Raw genomic sequence first — 19,280 nt, 5'->3', positions numbered from 1 at the left:
AAACAGAGGAAACCCCAACAAGTCACCCCATTTTGGAAACTAGACCCCTCAACGAACTTATCTAGATGTGTGGTGAGCACCTTGAACCCCCAGGGGCTTCACAGAATTTTATAATGTTGAAGGGTGAAAATAAAAAAACACATTTTTAACACAAAACTGCTACTTTAGCCTCAAATTTTTAATTTTCACAAGGGCAGCCAGAAAAAATGGACCCCAAAATGTGTTGTGCAATTTCTCCTGAGCACGTTGATACCCCATATGTGGTGCAAAGCCACTGTTTGGGCGCACGGCATGGCTCGGAAGGTAAGGAGCGCCATTTGACTTTTGTAATGGAAATTTGACTGGAATGGATAGCGGACGCCATGTTGCATTTAGAGAGCCCCTGAGGTGCCTAAACAGAGGAAACCCACAACAAGTGACCGAATTTTACAATCTGCTCCTCTGTATAAATTAATCTAGTGGTGGGAAAATAAGTAGATAGGTAAATGGTCACTAAACCCATAGATGAATTCCCACAGAGGTGTCATTTCCATAATGGGGTCACTTCAGGGGGGATTATGCTGTTCTGGCACTTTTCAGAGTACCAGAGCTAAAGAATCCCCCCTGAAGTGACCCCATTTTGGAAATGACACCCCTCTGGGAATTCATCTATGGGTTTAGTGACCATTTTAACTCGATGGATGATTTCCAGAAACAAGCACGCAATGGAAGGTTTAGATTCTGGAGAACCCCCCCTGGAAATTAAGTGAGCTCTACTCGAATATGTCATTCACTAAATGAACCAAATGTTTGAATGACAAATTGGGATACATTTTTACAGTTTAAAAACGTGGTTCTGTGTGGAAGATTTTAAAGCAGTCAGTGACGCATAAGGCTGGCAATGATGGGCATTGTGGGCAATAGTAGCGGGTATCACGCCTCATTCCTCTCTTAGTACATACACGACATCTTTTCTGGGGGTTCCTTCTTGTTTCCGTTGCTGGAATAAGTGCAATAAAATGTCGCTCAGTGAGTCTTTTCACATCCTCAGATTCTAATGGATGAGCGGGGCTAACACTTTGAAAGACAAGATTTTCAATTACCTTTTCTTGATAATCAAGAAAAGGATCTGAATTTCCTGCTTTTTTGTACAACACAAAAGAATTGTATGTGGCCACCTGAAACAAATAAATAACCAACTTTTTATACCAGGTATAGGACTTTCTTGATACCTGGTATGGCTGTAGAACCTAGTCTGCAAGGTCCACACCCCCCATGTGTTTGTTGTAGTCAATGACTGACACAGGTTTTTGCTTCGGAGTGGTGGATCCTAGTTCTACAGTGGCCCTTGTGGCATCTGTGTGGATCGAGCTGAGGACAAAAATATCCCTCTTATCCCTATATTTCAGGGCAAGCAGCTCTCCGTTGCGTACAGCCCCTGACTGCCCCTTTTGAAACTTTTGGTTGACCAATGGTTGTGGAAACCCCTGACGGTTTTTACGGATGGTCCCACAAGCCCCGATGTTGTGTTCAACCAGACTTTTAAATAGGGGTATGCTGGTGTAATAATTGTCCACATATAGATTGTAGCCTTTTTGAAAAAATGGACTTATCAGCTCCCAAACAATTTTTCCAGATGTCCCCAGATAAGTAGGGCATCCTGGTGGGTTTAGTTCGCTGTCTTTCCCCTCATATATGCGAAAAGCGGATGTGTATCCGGTTGAACTTTCGCACATTTTATAGAGCTTTATTCCAAACCTTGCCCTTTTAGATGGGATAAATTGCTTGAGGTGCAGTCTTCCTTTGAATTTTACAAGGGACTCATCTATAGAAATATTTTGTGTTGGGGTGTAGAGGCTTAAGAATTTTTCTGACAAATTTTCAATGATGGGTCTAATTTTATATAACCTGTCATGTTCTGGGGCATTTCTGGGCAGGCATTGACTATTGTCGTTAAAATGCCAAAACCGCATGAGCATTTCATAACGGGTCCTAGGCAGAATGACTGAAAACATAGGGGTGGCTTGAACAGGGTGGGTGGACCAGTAGGATCGAATGCTCGGTTTTTTAACAAGCCCGATGGCAAATGTAAGTCCTAAAAATTTTTTTATTTCCGGGACATTAGTTGGTGTCCATAAATTTGCCCTAGCATAGTAAGATCGGGGATTCTGGCTTATGAATTGGGATGCATATAAATTTGTTTGCACGACAATATGCTCTAGCAAGCTGTCTGTAAAAACAAATTAAAAAAATGAATTGGTCCAAAATCTTCCACCTCCACATTTATACCAGGAGTGGCGTTGAAATCAGGGCTGAATGGAGCAGCCGAATCCGAAGCCTCCCATCTGGGAAATGCTAGATCATGTGGCAAAGCCCCTTGTACACTGGGGTGTGCCAATTCACTAGTAGCAGGGACAGCGCTTGTACTGGGCAGTGTTCCCTGATTTGGAGACGTTTCTCCAGTAGCGCTATTTGCACCTATTGCTGTACTGGTCCTTGGGCTTGAGGATGGAACAGAATCACTGCTCATTTCTGAGCTCTCAGTGTCGCCGCTACTAAAGCCCTCAAAATCCATATCTCCATCTGAGATTGCACTGTCATCAGTGTCAGAACATAGCAGGGCATACACCTCTTCTGCGGTATAAGTCTGACGGGCCATTTTATTTTTATATTTTTTGACTGGACTGAACGGACCGGACTGAACGGACGGGACTGACCGGACTGGACTGACCGGACTGGACTGACCGGACTGGACTGACCGGACTGATCTGACAGGACTGACTGACCTGACAGGACTGACTGATCTGACTGATCTGACAGGACTGACTGACTGATCTGACAGGACTGATCTGACTGATCTGACAGGACTGACTGACTGACAGATCTGACAGGACTGATCTGACAGGACTGACTGATCTGACAGAACTGACTGACTGACAGATCTGACAGGACTGACTGACTGACAGATCTGACAGGACTGACTGACTGGACTGATCTGACAGGACTGACTGATCTGACAGGACTGACTGACTGACAGATCTGACAGGACTGACTGATCTGACAGGACTGACTGATTGACAGATCTGACAGGACTGACTGACTGACATATCTGACAGGACTGACTGACTGACAGATCTGACAGGACTGACTGATCTGACAGGACTGACTGACTGACTGATCAGACTGGACTGACTGACTGATCTGACAGGACTGACTGACTGATAGATCTGACAGGACTGACTGACTGATAGATCTGACAGGACTGACTAACCCTAACTCTTACTTTCTTTTTTATTTTTTTTTTTTACTTTCACAGTGGCAAGGCTGACACAGCTCTTGTCACACTGTTTCTCCTCTGCTCTCTCACTGAGATCGGAGGAGAAACAGTGTATTTATCAGGCAGATCGCCCGGGAAAGTTTGTTGCTAAAACAAACTTCCCTGGTGATCTCTCTGATTGGCTGGTGTGACGCTGACATCATCGAGACCTGAGCCAATCAGGTCTCGATGATGTCAGAGGTCACAGCACCGGGATCCCCGCCGCTCCTGAGGTATGTGGGGGGTCCCGATCGCTGACCACCAGCTGTCACTATCTTTTAAATGCCGCGATCGCTATGGATCGCGGCATCTAGAAGATAGGAACAGGTTAACATCATGGGGACCTGATCCATTCAGGTCCCCATGATGCCACATGTCAGAGCTATCGCTCTGAACCGGTACCGCAGCGCTAGCAGGACCCTGGGGGTCCTGAGCGCTGCGGGACCACCCACCGTTTTTAAACGTCGGCGCTGCACAGAGCCCGGGCAGCGCCGACGTTTATGTACAGTGGGCGGTCCTGAACCGGTTAAGAAAAGCGAGTAGAATTGTCTCCAATATAAATCGGAAAGATATACTCCGAAATAAACAGAAAAATAACATTAACACATTGGATACTAGGGTAACGTTTTCTACCACCTATAGTCCTCAGTATAATAAAATTACATCTAGAATTAAAAAGTATAACCCTATTATATATCAGAAGAAGAAACTAAAAAACCTACTTTCTAATGACATCCGCTTTGTAGCCAGGAAAGCGCCCGCTCTGGGAACCATCCTTTCTCCTAGCTTATACACCAGTGAGACTAATACTGTACAACCAAATTGGCTCAGCACAAAAGGTTTCTTCAGATGTGGAGCCAATCGGTGCAAAGCGTGTCTACATGCGGTTAAAACAGATAGTTTTATGTCCTTAAGTAATGATAGAGAATATAAAATTCATGATTTCCTCAATTGTAATTCATCAGGGGTTATATACCTTATAGTATGCACCTTGTGTAAGGTCCACTATGTGGGTTGTACCACAGGTGCGCTGAAAGTCCGTATCAGAAGACATCTTTCTGATGCGATTAATTTGGAAGCCATAAATACATCAGCAGTATCGAGGCATTTTGCCAGAGTTCATAAAGGTGACACCTCATTCTTTAAATATATGGAGATAGAGAAGGTATATAGATCCACACGAGGGGGGGATCATAAGTGCAAACTTCTGAACCGGGAGTCCCTGTGGATTTTCACATTGGATACCACAGGGGTTAAATTCAAGACAGGATCTGATACTGCAGTATTAAGAAATATAATTCTGCATTTATTTCCATGCATGTACAGTGGGTACGGAAAGTATTCAGACCCCTTTAAATTTTTCACTCTTGGTTTCATTGCAGCCATTTGGTAAATTCTAAAAAGTTCATTTTTTTCTCATTAAAGTCCACTCTGCACCCCAATCTTGTCTGAAAAAAAAACAGAAATGTAGAAATTTTTGCAAATTTAATAAAAAAGAAAAACTGAAATATCACACGGGCATAAGTATTCAGACCCTTTGCTCAGTATTGAGTAGAAGCACCCTTTTGGGCTAGTACAGCCATGAGTCTTCTTGGAAATGATGCAACAAGTTTTTCACACCTGCATTTTGAGATCCTCTGCCATTCTTCCTTGCAGATCCTCTCCAGTTCCGTCAGGATGAATGGTAAACGTTGGTGGACAGCCATTTTCAGGTCTCTCCAAAGATGCTCAATTGGGTTTAGGTCAGGGCTCTGGCTGGGCCAGTCAAGAATGGTCACATAGTTGTTCTGAAGCCACTCCTTTGTTATTTTAGCTGTGTGCTTAGGGTCATAGTCTTGTTGGAAGGTGAATCTTTGGCCAAGTCTGAGGTGCAGAGCACTCTGGAAGAGGTTTTCATCCAGAATATCTCTGTACTTGGCCGCATTCATGTTTCCTTCAATCGTCCTGTCCCTGCAGCTGAAAAAAACACCCATAGCATGATACTGCTGTTATGATCTGCTACAAGAACTACAAGAACTAAGGAAAGAGAGGAAATCTGTCCATACAATAGGACTAAGCTGATTCCCTACGATGCAGTGGGCAACCTGTTCCTTGTGAACAGACCCGCCTTCGTCCGCGGCTAGTCTGAACGCAGACCTATAGATTAAAGGGAGGGGTCCCTAAAAGAACTAAGGACTGGGACAAAATTGGACACCTCCTGGCAGAAGTAGTAGCAGAAGAAGACAAACAGACAAAAGTACTTAGTGGTCCAAGGACTAAGCAAACTAGAGAGATACAGTAGGTACAAAGCACCTGGCTAGATTAAGAGTCAAAGTAACAATGAAGTCCAGCAAAGCCTGAAGGGCGGAGCCGGAATAAATAGGCAGAAGGTCACGTGACCACAAAATAGAAAAAACTAACAGGAGGGTTCTAACAACTGCCACCACCATGTTTCACTGTTGGGATTGTATTAGGCAGGTGATGAGCAGTGCCTGGTTTTCTCCACACATACCACTTAGAATTATCACCAAAAAGTTCTATCTTCATCTCATCAGACCAGAGAATCTTATTTCTCATAGTCTGGGAGTCCTTCATGTGTTTTTGAGCAAACTCTATGCGGGCTTTCATATGAGGAGAGGCTTCCGTCTGGCCACTCTGCCATAAAGGCCCAACTGGGGGAGGGCTGCAGTGATAGTTGACTTTGTGGAACTTTCTCCCATCTCCCTACTGCATCTCTGGAGCTCAGCCACAGTGATCTTGAGGTTCTTCTTTACCTTTCTCACCAAGGCTCTTCTCCCACGATTGCTCAGTTTGGCTGGACGGCCAGGTCTAGGAAGACTTCTGGTGGTCCCAAACTTCTTCCATTTAAGGATTATGGAGGCCACTGTGCTGTTATGAACCTTGAGTAATGCAGAAATTCTTTTATAACCTTGGCTAGATGTGTGCCTTGCCACAATTCGGTCTCTGAGCTCCTTGGGCAGTTCCTTTGAGCTCATGATTCTCATTTGGTCTGACAAGCACTGTGAGCTGTGGGGTCTTATATAGACAGGTGTGTGCCTTTCCAAATCAAGTCCTATCAGTTTAATTAAACACATTTGGACTCCATTGAAGGAGTAGAACCATCTCAAGGAGGATCACAAGGAAATAGACAGTATGTGACTTAAATATGAGTGTCTGAGCAAAGGATCTGAATACTTATGACCATGTGATATTTCAGTTTTTCTTTTTTAATAAATTTGCAAAAAAATTCTACATTGCTGTTTTTTTCAGTCAAGATGGGGTGCAGAGTGTACTTTAATGAGAAAAAAATGAACTTTTTAGAATTTATCAAATGGCTGCAATGAAACAAAGAGTGAAAAATTTAAAGGAGTCTGAATACTTTCCGTACTCACTGTATGTATCTATATACACTGCTCCAAAAATAAAGGGAACACTTAAAACAACAGAATATAACTCCAAGTAAATCAAACTTCTGTGAAATCAAACTGTCCACTTAGGAAGCAACACTGATTGACAATCAATTTCACATGCTGATGTGAAAATGGAATAGACGATAGATGGAAATTATTGGCAATTATCAAGACACCTTCAATAAAGGAGTGGTTCTGCAGGTGGGGACTACAGACCACATTTCAGTACCAATGCTTTCTGGCTGATGTTTTGGTCACTTTTGAATGTTGGTTGTGCTTTCACACTCGTGGTAGCATGAGACAGACTCTACAACCCACAGAAGTTGCTCAGATAGTGCAGCTCATCCAGGATGGCACATCAATGCGAGCTGTGGCAAGAAGGTTGGCTGTGTCCAGAGACTGGAGGCGCTACCAGGAGACAGGCCAGTACACCAGGAGATGTGGAGGGGGCCGTAGGAGGGCAACAACCCAGCAGCAGGACCGCTACCTCCGCCTTTGTGCAAGGAGGAACAGGAGGAGCACTGCCAGAGCCCTGCAAAATGACCTCCAGCAGGCCACAAATGTGCATGTGTCTGCACAAACGGTTAGATACCGACTCCATGAGGGTGGTATGAGGGCCCGACGTCCACAGATAGGGGTTGTGCTCACAGCCCAACACCATGCAGGACGCTTGGCATTTGCCACAGAACACCAGGATTGGCAAAGTCGCCACTCGCGCCCTGTGCTCTTCACAGATGAAAGCAGGTTCACACTGAGCAAATATGACAGACGTGACAGAGTCTGGAGACGCCGTTGAGAGCGACATCCTTCAGCATGACCGGTTTGGCAGTGGGTGAGTAATGGTGTGGGGTGGCATTTCTTTGGAGGGCCGCACAGCCCTCCATGTGCTCGCCAGAGGTAGCCTGACTTCCATTAGGTACCGAGATGAGATCCTCAGACCCCTTGTGAGACCATATGCTGGTGCGGTTGGCCCTGGGTTCCTCCTAATGCAGGACAATGCCAGACCTCATGTGGCTGGAGTGTGTCAGGAGTTCCTGCAAGATGAAGACATTGAAGCTATGGACTGGCCCGCCTGTTCCCCAGACCTGAGTCCGATTGAGCACATCTGGAACATCATGTCTCGCTCCATCCGCCAACGTCACATTGCACCACAGACTGTCCAGGAGTTAGCGGATGCTTTAGTCCAGGTCTGGGAGGAGATCCCACAGGAGACCATCCGCAACCTCATCAGGAGCATGCCCAGGCGTTGTAGGGAGGTCATACAGTCACGTTGGTATATATACCTTCATCTGCACAGGTATCATTAATCTATCAACTATAATGGCCGTACCAGGTTCTGCAGGTCCTGTATCCCGTACACATGACGTGGGCAGTGCAAGGCATGCCGCTAGTTTTTATTCTGAGTGCTCTTATATACGGTGGTAGTTTTACACAATGTTGAGCCTGTGATCTGCAGAGTGAAATGTCTGACTGCTAGAACAGAAGTATATGGCAGATTCTACAGCATGGATACATAAAGGACGTCCTGGGGGAATATACCTCCCTCCAACACTCGTCCAGTCCCTGCCTCACACTAGAGACATTTATAATAACTCTAGGACTATGGAGCTGGTCATTTTCTCATAATCTGTGGCCATTATTAGTGATCTCGCATTGTACGGTAATATCACCCTGGAGGTTGTGATGTATTTAGTGTAATAGCGCCATCTAGAATATACAGTATATATCAGGCGATACCATGCTTTCTATAGTTAGTCGTCTTATGTGCCCTCTATAGCTATCTATTATACTTTATATTTCTTTATAATAATTTATAATAAATTACTCGAGAGTTTTCCAGCTTTATGATGTTTATTAATCTGCTGTAATTATAAAAGAAAGTCCAACCTTACAGTGGACACAGGTGGAAGTGTCCTCCATGATGGTGTAGGCTGAGGTGGAGCAAGTATATAGTCAGTGTGGGATCAAGATGACCAGTATTCCCCAGGGTTCCTTGTTATCAGGGAGGGACCCGGTGTATGCAATCAAAAGATCTTATCCTCTGACCGGCTGTGTGCCATCAACAGGTAATGATTCTCTTTCCGGCTGTGTGCCATCAACAGGTAATGACCATCCGGCAGTGCGCCATGAACAGGTAATGACCATCCGGCTGTGTGCCATCAACAGGTAATGATCCTCTGTCCGGCTGTGTGCCATCAACAGGTAATGACTCTCTGGCTATGGCCATCAATAGGTCATCACCCTCCGGCTGTGTGCCATCAAATGTTTTTATCTTCTGTCCAGTTTTGTGCCATCAAGAGGTAATGACCCTCCAGCTGTGGGCCATCAACAGGTCATCACCCTTCGGCATTTAGGCTTCTTGTCTTCTGTAAGATGCGATTCTTGAGTCTCCTGATGTTAAAAAATATTTAAAAAATCACCGATTAAACTAATAATCTATCTAGTACATAAGCATCACAATTTATAATCTATCTAGTGCATAAGTATGACAATTTAGCTCACAGAACATACACTATGCTAAAACATTAGACCCTACAAGCAGAAATTTGCTAAACTAACATAAATATAACTGACAAATCAGTAGAAAAATCGCTACCAATGGCACAGCTCTCTTCACATCAACCTGTAACCATAGTAGATAAGAAATAGAGGACAATGCTCATAGTCAGTTATCAACAATTCGGCATGGGGCATCCCACCAGAGACATTATAATATCTGGTAGATTATAGATGGCAATAGAATTTACCAACAAGCATATAGTACGCCAAACTCAAGTACATAGTATGCCAAACCTCGACACGTTTTCCTAAAATAGGTTCATCAGAAGCACATACTAGACAGTGATACTTAGCAAAGCGTTCATAGATATATGCGCCATATGATAGGGTGCTAAAGTGCAAGTGTGTGACAAAATATCCATTCGATTTCAGGTGCAATGCTGCATTGTATGTAGTAAGATGGTGCCCATCAGACAGCATGTATAGGACTAACCTGTGATGAAAACACGAGCAATGGGAAAGTTCAAGCAGTAGCCTTCTCAATCTTCCTCGCCTCTAAGACATCTAAGGAAACATCTTCTCCTCTTGATTTTGGGTGGAGGTGTTGTAGGCATTTCAGGCTCTGGCATTCTAGGTTCTGACATACTAGGTTCTGACATGGTAGGTTCTGGTGTTCTAGGTTCTGGTGCTCTTGGCTCTGGAATTCTGGGTTGTTGGCTTCTCTGAAAAATCAGTAACCTCTCTTTATGCTCCGTGGAACTTCGAGCTCTTCTTCCTATATTGTTGTGAGGGATCGTTCTGACCCAGACAATATCACTGAATGCCACTTTATAGTTGCAACTAGGAACCTTTTTCGCATCCTGCGGTGCAGGAGCCATGGATGGAGTAGAACATTTGCCATTGGGCAGGACAGGTGTTCTCCTGGAGTCTTGCTCCTGAATCTGAGGGATGCAAATCGGCTCCTTACAAGCACTTTGTTCCTTCAGAATGGTTTTGTTCTCAGGAGTTTTCTGATGGTTTCACCAGGTTCAGACATTGCCCACTTGCTCAGGACAAGACTTAAGGCCAAATACTCTAGTATTGTCAGTAGTGTCATCACCGCAACAAAAACTGCGTCACGGAAGAGCCAAAGAGGAAGATTGATGGAAGCTTGATAGGTGCTTCTCCTGAGATCCACGGGTAGTGGGTCATCCTATAATAAAGAAAAAAAACATAATAAAGTCCTGTATATTTATACCCAATCCAGTCAAACAGAGAGCCCTTGTTATTATACAGTGATGGATACATTATCAAGCAACTTTCAGAAATATCCCATTGAGAAGATCAGGAAGAAGTTTGGGATTCACCTCCAGGGTCCATGGAATATTATTTACAGTTGGACTTTGATATGACGGACGGTCACGTGTCCAGTATGAGAAGTCCTGCAAGAGGCGATATTCTCATTAGCTGATCCTTGTGACCTCCATATTGATGAGAACATACTCGCCCTCAGTGTACTGTAATGTGGGGGGTAGAGCAACGTAAAGCACAGAAATGATAGGATGATACTCATCATCTCCAGAGGTCTCTCAGCACCAAGGTATGGTCAATGAGATACAAGCTGCAGATGGGCCGAGGCTTCTACTATACCCAGGGGTGACATCACAAAGCCCTCTGTGACATCATTGCACAGTTCTATCCATCATGTCACTGGTACTTTGGACCTAACTAAATGTCTAAAAGAGAACCCTTCCACATGATTTCCAATCACGGAGCAGCTTTAGTTTTTCAAGAAAAGTTTAAAAAATATAATCTGTGCTGTGATTGGTCACAATGGCACATGAAGCAGAATGTCTTTAGATCTTTTAAAGGGAAAGTGTCAGCAATTTTTTTACAATTGTAAAATTGTAAAGTATTTATATTTATATATAAATACACATATATATTTAAAAAGGTTTCAATGGTATAAAATCTGAAAAAAATATTTTAACTGTTTTGATGTTTTCATCTTATAAACACTAGGGGGAGCAGCTGCTGACATTTCCATGAAAACAGAATGCAGCTAGCTCGCATTACGACTGCAGTAAAAGTGGGCGGGATCTGCTCACATGGGTGTGATGTCACTCCTCCCCTTCTGGGCGTTTGCTAAAAGGTAAATGAGACTGTAGTTTAGGATCACAGTGCGGAGCGATCACTGGTGACTGCAAAGTGATATATAAGGGACAACACCAAAGTCATTAATCACTACAAGGACAAAGCAGGAATGTGGGAGTCAGAGGGGTCACCCCACACTTATATCCCCTCTGACTGTCACTTCCTAAGCTCCTTTCCCTGCCATAACCTCTTATTCCCGCAGGTAAAATCTTACAGGACCCCCCTCCCCATCCCCTTCCCCTGCCGCAGCTGATTCTAAACGTCCTCCATATGTAATAATAGACAGGTACTCACCGGCAGCCTATGGTAATTCACAGGGTAGAACAGGGTACAGCACAGAAACAATATGGCGCTCCTCATTGTCTCCAGGGGGTATCTCAGCACCAAGATATGGCCAATGAGAAATGAGCTCCAGGTGGATGGAGCCCCCTTATATACCCCAAGGGTGACATCACAACGCCCTCTGTGACATCATCACCCACAACATTCCGTCACATGACATCACCCAGCACCAGCATCATGTGACCCAGCATAAATAGAAAGTCCTTGTTGCCTATAGCAACTATTCAAAACTAAGTTTAAACTTTTCCAACAGCTAAAGGCGGCTCTGTGATGGCAGTTTCTTCTTGTGGACGGTTGTGATAAATCTGCAGAACATCTACATAACGCGACATGTAGAAAATCCTGTCTTTTCCCCTCTGTTCTTCCTCTGGTGCTACAGAGACCGATAGAAGGAGCTTTTCCAGACCTTACAGTGCACAATATGGGACCTAATCACTGATATCCCAGATCTCCTCAGTACAAGCATACCGCCAACCTATGAGGACTAGAAAGAGGGCGAAACCATGCGGCACGCGTAGTCTGACCACGCCCCTATCCACACCCCAAGCTACGCCCATTTATCATGTCTTTCTCCCCCGGCAGGAAGAGTTATCAGAGGGGCGGTGGCAGTGAGGGACATTCAGCAGAAACTCGGGACTGCAGGGCATAGACCTAAATCCGGGACTGTCTGCTGTATCCAGGACGGCTGGGACTAGAGATGAGAGGATCGACTCATGGGACTCAGGTCCAGCATCCAGGTCAGTGGTAATTGGTGGCTGGACGGGAGGCCCTGTCGCGGCTTTAGATTAGCCCGGGCTGCTGCAATATCATCTGTGCGTCCTGCTCTTCTCTAGTTGGGACCTGTGGATTATTTTTTGTTCCCTCATTCACAGTCGGACCCTTCAGAACTTTCTCATCTCTGTGTAGTTTCACTATATGACATCTGGCTTTTTTGTGTCTGTAAGGCCGTGTTCACACGTAGCATAAATACTGTGCACCAATCTACACAATAATAATCTCCTCTGGTTATTGCATCTTTGGTGCACTATTTTAGGCTTTTTCCCCCTTATTTGATGCATTTTGGTGCAGATGTGAAACCGCGTTTTTAATTGTTTTTTACAGTACAGAAAAGCTTAGATTCTGCACTTAAAAAAGTATCTGCAGTTTCTTACAGACGTTTTTTTATGCTCCACATAGAAGTCTATAGAGGAAAAAAATCACCAAAACCGCACAGGGTGGGGGCAGGGTGAGGGACACTGAGGGCAGAATGGAGGCATGGGGGGGTCGAATGGGAAACATGGAGGCAGAATAGGAGACATTGGGGGCAGAATGGAGTCACATTGGGGGAGAAAGGAGTCATATTGGAGGCAGAATGGAAACACATTGAGGACAGAATGGAGACATGGGGGGCAGAATGGAGGCGGGGCAGAATGGAGACAGGGGAGAAGAATGGAGACAGGGGGGCAGAATGGAGACGGGGCAGAATAGAGACCGGGGGGCAGAATGGAGATAGGGGGCAGAATGGAGATAGGGGGCAGAATGGAGACAGGGGACAGAATGGAGACAGGGGGGCAGAATGGAGACGGGGCAGAGTGGAGACCGGGGGGCAGAATGGATATAGGGGGCACAATGGAGACATGGGTACAGTGTGGAGACATTGGGGGCAGAATAGAAACCAAAGGGCAGTATGGATGGAGACAAGGGTGGCAGAATAGAAACATGGGGGAAGAATGGAGACAGGGGGCAGAATGGAGACGGGGCAGAATAGAGACCGGGGGGCAGAATGGAGATAGGGGTCAGAATGGAGACAGGGGGCAGAATATAGATAGGGGGCAGAATGGAGACGGGGCAGAATAGAGACCGGGGGGCAGAATGGAGATAGGGGGCAGAATGGAGACATGGGGACAGTATGGAGACATTGGGGGCAGAATAGAAACCAGAGGGCAGTATGGATGGAGACAATGGTGGCAGAATAGAAACATGGGGGCAGAATGGAGACAAGGGGGACAGAATGGAGATATGAAGGGAAGAATAGAAACATGGGGGGCAGAATGGAGACGGGGCAGAATGGAGACATTAGGGGCAGAATAGAAACCAGGGGGTAGTATGGAGACAAGGGGGGTAGAATGGAGACAGGGGGGCAGAATGGAGTCACATTGGGGGAGAATGGAGTCATATTGGAGGCAGAATGGAAACACATTGAGGGCAGAATGGAGACATGGGGGGCAGAATGGAGACGGGCAGAATGGAGACAGGGGAGAAGAATGGAGACAGGGGGGCAGAATGGAGATGGGGCAGAATAGAGACCGGGGGGCAGAATGGAGATAGGGGGCAGAATGGAGACAGGGGACAGAATGGAGACAGGGGGGCAGAATGGAGACGGGGCAGAATAGAGACCGGGGGGCAGAATGGATATAGGGGGCACAATGGAGACATGGGAACAGTGTGGAGACATTGGGGGCAGAATAGAAACCAAAGGGCAGTATGGATGGAGACAAGGGTGGCAGAACAGAAACATGGGGGAAGAATGGAGACAGGGGGGCAGAATGGAGACGGGGCAGAATAGAGACCGGGGGGGCAGAATGGAGATAGGGGGCAGAATGGAGACAGGGGGTAGAATGGAGATAGGGGGCAGAATGGAGACGGGGCAGAATAGAAACCAGAGGGCAGTATGGATGGAGACAAGGGTGGCAGAATAGAAACATGGGGGCAGAATGGAGACAAGGGGGACAGAATGGAGATATGGAGGGAAGAATAGAAACATGGGGGGCAGAATGGAGATGGGGGCAGAATGGAGACATTAGGGGCAGAATAGAAACCAGGGGGTAGTATGGAGACAAGGGGGGTAGAATGGAGACAGGGGGGCAGAATGGAGTCACATTGGGGGAGAATGGAGTCATATTGCAGGCAGAATGGAAACACATTGAGGGCAGAATGGAGACATGGGGGCAGAATGGAGACGGGGCAGAATGGAGACAGGGGAGAAGAATGGAGACAGGGGGGCAGAATGGAGACGGGGCAGAATAGAGACCGGGGGGCAGAATGGAGATAGGGGGCAGAATGGAGACAGGAGGCAGAATGGAGACAGGGGGGCAGAATGGAGACAGGGGGGCAGAATGGAGACGGGGCAGAAAAGAGACCGGGGGGCAAAATGGAGATAGGGGGCAGAATGGAGATAGGGGGCAGAATGGAGATAGGGGGCAGAATGGAGATGGGGGCAGAATGGAGACGGGGCAGAATAGAGACCGGTGGGCAGAATGGAGATAGGGGGCAGAATGGAGATATGGGGACAGTATGGAGACATTGGGGGCAGAATATAAACCAGAGGGCAGTATGGATGGAGACAAGGGTGGCAGAATAGAAACATGGGGGCAGAATGGAGACAAGGGGGACAGAATGGAGACATGGAGGGAAGAATAGAAACATGGGGGGCAGAATGGAGACGGGGGCAGAATGGAGACATTGGGGGCAGAATAGAAACCAGGGGGTAGTATGGAGACAAGGGGGGCAGAATGGAGACAGGGGGGCAGAATGGAGACAGGGAGGGCAGAATGGAGACAAGGGGGGCAGAATGGAGACATTGGGGCAGAATGGAGGCAAGGGGAGCAGAATGGAGAAAGGGGAGCAGAATGGAGACATTGGGTGCATAATAGAAACATGGAGGCAGAATAGAAACATGGTGGCAGAATGGAGACGGAGCAGAATGGAGACATCGGAGGCAGAATGGAGAGACATTGGGGGCAGAATGGAGACGGGGCAGAATTGAGACGGGGCAGAATGGAGAGACATTGGGGGCAGAATGGAGAGACATTGGGGGCAGAATGTAGACATGGGGCAAAATAGACACATGGAGGCAGAATGGAGACGTGGGCAGAATGGAGAGACATTGGCAGAATGGAAAGAAATGGGGGCAGAATGGAGAGACATTGGGGCAGAATGGAAAGACATTGGGGCAGAATGGAGAGACATTGGGGGCAGGATGGAGAGACATTGGGGGCAGAATGGAGACACATTGGGGGCAGAATGGAGACATGGGGCAAAATAGACACATGGAGGCAGAATGGAGACGTGGGCAGAATAGAGAGACATGGGCAGAATGGAAAGAAATGGGGGCAGAATGGAGAGACATTGGGGCACAATGGAAAGACATTGGGGCAGAATGGAGAGACATTGGGGGCAGGATGGAGAGACATTGAGGGCAGGATGGAGAGACATTGGGGGCAGGATGGAGACAAATGGAAACATGGGGGCAGGATGGAGACATTGGGGGCAGGATGGAGACAATGGGGGCAGGATGAAGACAATGGGAGTAGGATGTGGGACATTATTACTGTAGGGGCTAATTAAAGGATATTATTACTGCTGTAATGTATTTTATTTTTGAGGATACTGTTTTCTGTGGGGGGTTCATGTTACTGTGCAGGGCGGCACTATATCACTTTTTTTCTTCATCTGGTGTAGTGTAGAAGTTGGGGAAATATTGGGGAATGTGCTCTGTAAGCTGCTCTAGATAACTGTGTTATTTTATGCAGAGACGAGTCCTGGCGAGAAGAAGTGATGGCGGTCTGCGATGGATGAAGAGGAAAAGTGGAGATGAAGGACTTCAACTAGAGACATCACCAGTGAGTCAGTGTGTTATCTGTACACTGACACTATACACTGTATACTATACACAGAGCTCCTGTGAATAACGGCACTATTAGTAATGGTAATATTAGTATTCTGTTTTTGTATTAATGCTCAGTATGGTAGTATTCGGTCACTATGTGGTGGTAATATGTGATCTGGTCATGGTGTGGCGGTATTTGTCCCTTGTCCACTACAGGATATTGGCCCCTCATGGAGTTTGTTTCCATCCTCTTGAGACTGTGCTGCGAGATATAGCAAACCTTCTTGTGACGGCACGTATGGATGCCGTCCTGGCAGAGCCAGACCACCTGTACAACCTGAATGGGCCGCCTCATGTTACCCACAATTACCAAGACACAACAGAAATGGAAAACTAGAGAAGTCAGGGAGGAGGAAGAGAGAGGAATTGTCTGTGGCAATGTCATGCTCCAGGATTTGATCCCTTCAGTTTGTGTTCTGTGGTCAGCTTCTCTTTCTGCCGAGCCACAGGACACACACCTTTTCACTGGGTGTTTGGGTTCTGCTTTTCTGGCTGCAGCCTGCTTAGCTTTACACATTTGTATTTTTATTTGGATGCCTATCACATTTTGGGTGCAGCTTTATAGTCTGCGTTTCCTGCTGGTGATAGATTCATTTGGATATTCTGACATTCTGTTGATATTTGGAGCTAGGGTTTTTCGCTTTGCTGTTTATTTGCTATACTTTGCACTTTTCTTCTTTTTATCATTTGAAAATAGGCAGTATATTTGTTAACAGTACTTGCTGTATTCTTTGTTTGGTATTTTGTTTCTTACTTTACTTGCTTTGGGATTATTCCTTTGTTCAGCACACTTCTCTTCTTTTAGATAATTCACACTCTGCTCTGCCCTCTGGTTCTTTAGGAGGAACGTGAAGCAACTTGTCTGCCTTTTAGGCAGTTTAGGCCATAGTTGCCATCTCCTAGTCTGTGGTTAGGTCTATATCTTCACCCGCAGGTACCGCTGGGGACTGTGTAGTCAAGGTATCTAGTCTGTACAGGAGCAAGCAGGGTCAGTTGTAGTTTTTAGTGTTTAACCTATTTTCCCAAGTAAGTTGCTACACAAGCATAGATAAACTAGGAGTTGTTAGGAGCATTCAGGGTGAGCCACTATTGATAGGGGGCACCATTGCGTTATCTTAGGGTGTCAACCTCCACCATCATGTAGGGACAGACCAGGGTCAGAGTAGTGCTTCTACCAGTCTGAATTTGGATCTGCCAGGTTCAGGTATTTGTTCCCCTTGTTGGTACGCTACCAATGTACATGGGCTTGTGCAGTCATAATAGGCCACTATCTGCACCATTCCCTCTTTAGGGGTGTCTCGCTGTTCCTCTTCCGGGCTCCTGTTGTCACTTTCATCTGCAGCAGAAGAGGTGACATTGATTCACAATCACTTCTGCCCCTAACTAGACAGATCGATGTCCCTGACATTTAAGTGACTCGTGGTTATACAGTAAAAGTGTGTGAAGATGTCGGACACCGTCCCAGAAGACTTTTACAGTTTGTGTCATTATAACATGTATAATGGTTGAGCAATGTTTAATGCTGAATTTAATGTAATATCTCCCATCAGAGCTGTAGTAGATTGGACATCTGGGTAAGGAAGACTTAACAGTCAGCTGGCCCTACAGATGGGAGGAGTGTTTGGAAGTAAGAAGAGAGTTTCTTCCTGCTTAGAGAAGTCAGCACTGGAATGAGTAGTGAGGTGACGCCAAATACAGAGAGTGTGACAGATGAGGCCGCATAGTGAGGAGTGTGAGACTGGAAGGAAGCAGAACAGAGATAGCAAGATTCTGTAACTGGATCCAGTGGCAGAGTAATATGGCCAGAGCAGCCTGTACTCTGTGTGGTGAAGTGGACTATAGACAGAAAGAAGTCAGCTGCACTGGATACGGCCAGGAGCTTAAGGAGGTAGAGCTGTGGGTTAGCGGGTAACCCTGAGACAGCACAGGCAAAGTAACATAGTAACATAGTTTTTAAGGTTGAAGGAAGACTAAGTCCATCTAGTTCAACCCATAGCCTAACATGTTGATCCAGAAGAAGGCAAAAAAAAACCATGTGGCAAACACTAAGCTCCACATTGGGGAAAAAAATTCCTTCCCGACTCCATACGACAATCAGACTAGTTCCCTGGATCAACGCCCTATCAAGGAATCTAGTATATATAACCTGTAATATTATACTTTTCAAGAAAGGAAACCATGCCCTTCTTAAATTTTATTAGTGAATCACTCATTACAACATCATGCGGCAGAGAGCTCCATAGTCTCACTGCTCTTACAGTAAAGAATCCCCGTCTGTGATTATGATTAAACCTTCTTTCCTCCAGACGTAGAAGATGCCTCCTTGTCCCTGTCTCTGGCCTCAGAGTAAAAAGATCAGTAGACAGGTCTTTGTACTGTCCCCTCATATACTTGTACATAGTAATAAGATCACCCCTAAGCCTTCGTTTTTCCACAGTAAATAACCCCAAGTGTAATAACCTGTCTTGGTATTGCAGACCCCCCAGTCCTCTAATAAGCTTTGTCGCTCTTCTCTGCATCCTCTCTAGTTCAGCTATGTCTTTCTTATACGCCGGAGACCAGAACTGAACACAGTATTCTAAGTGTGGTTGCACTAGTGACTTGTATAGAGGTAAAATTATGTTCTCCTCATGAGCATCTATGCTTCTTTTAATGCATCCCATTATTTTATTTGCCTTTGCAGCAACTGCCTGACACTGGCCACTAAACGTGAGCTTGTCGTCCACCAATACACCCAGGTCTTTTTCAGTTACAGTTTTGCCCAGTGTTTTACAATTAAGCATATAATCATACATTTTATTTCCTCTGCCCAAGTGCATTACCTTACATTTATCCCCATTAAAGTTCATTTGCCATTTATCAGCCCAAGCTTCTAGTTTACATAGATCCTCCTGTAATATAAAATTGTCCTCCTCTGTATTGATTACCCTGCAGAGTTTAGTGTCATCTGCAAATATTGAAATATTACTCTGTA

The sequence above is a fragment of the Phyllobates terribilis genome, unplaced genomic scaffold, assembly GCF_046119375.1.
Source record: "Phyllobates terribilis strain yellow unplaced genomic scaffold, ASM4611937v1 Scaffold_69__1_contigs__length_7402412, whole genome shotgun sequence".
Lineage (NCBI taxonomy): Eukaryota > Metazoa > Chordata > Amphibia > Anura > Dendrobatidae > Phyllobates > Phyllobates terribilis.
This window is presented reverse-complemented; position numbering follows the sequence as displayed.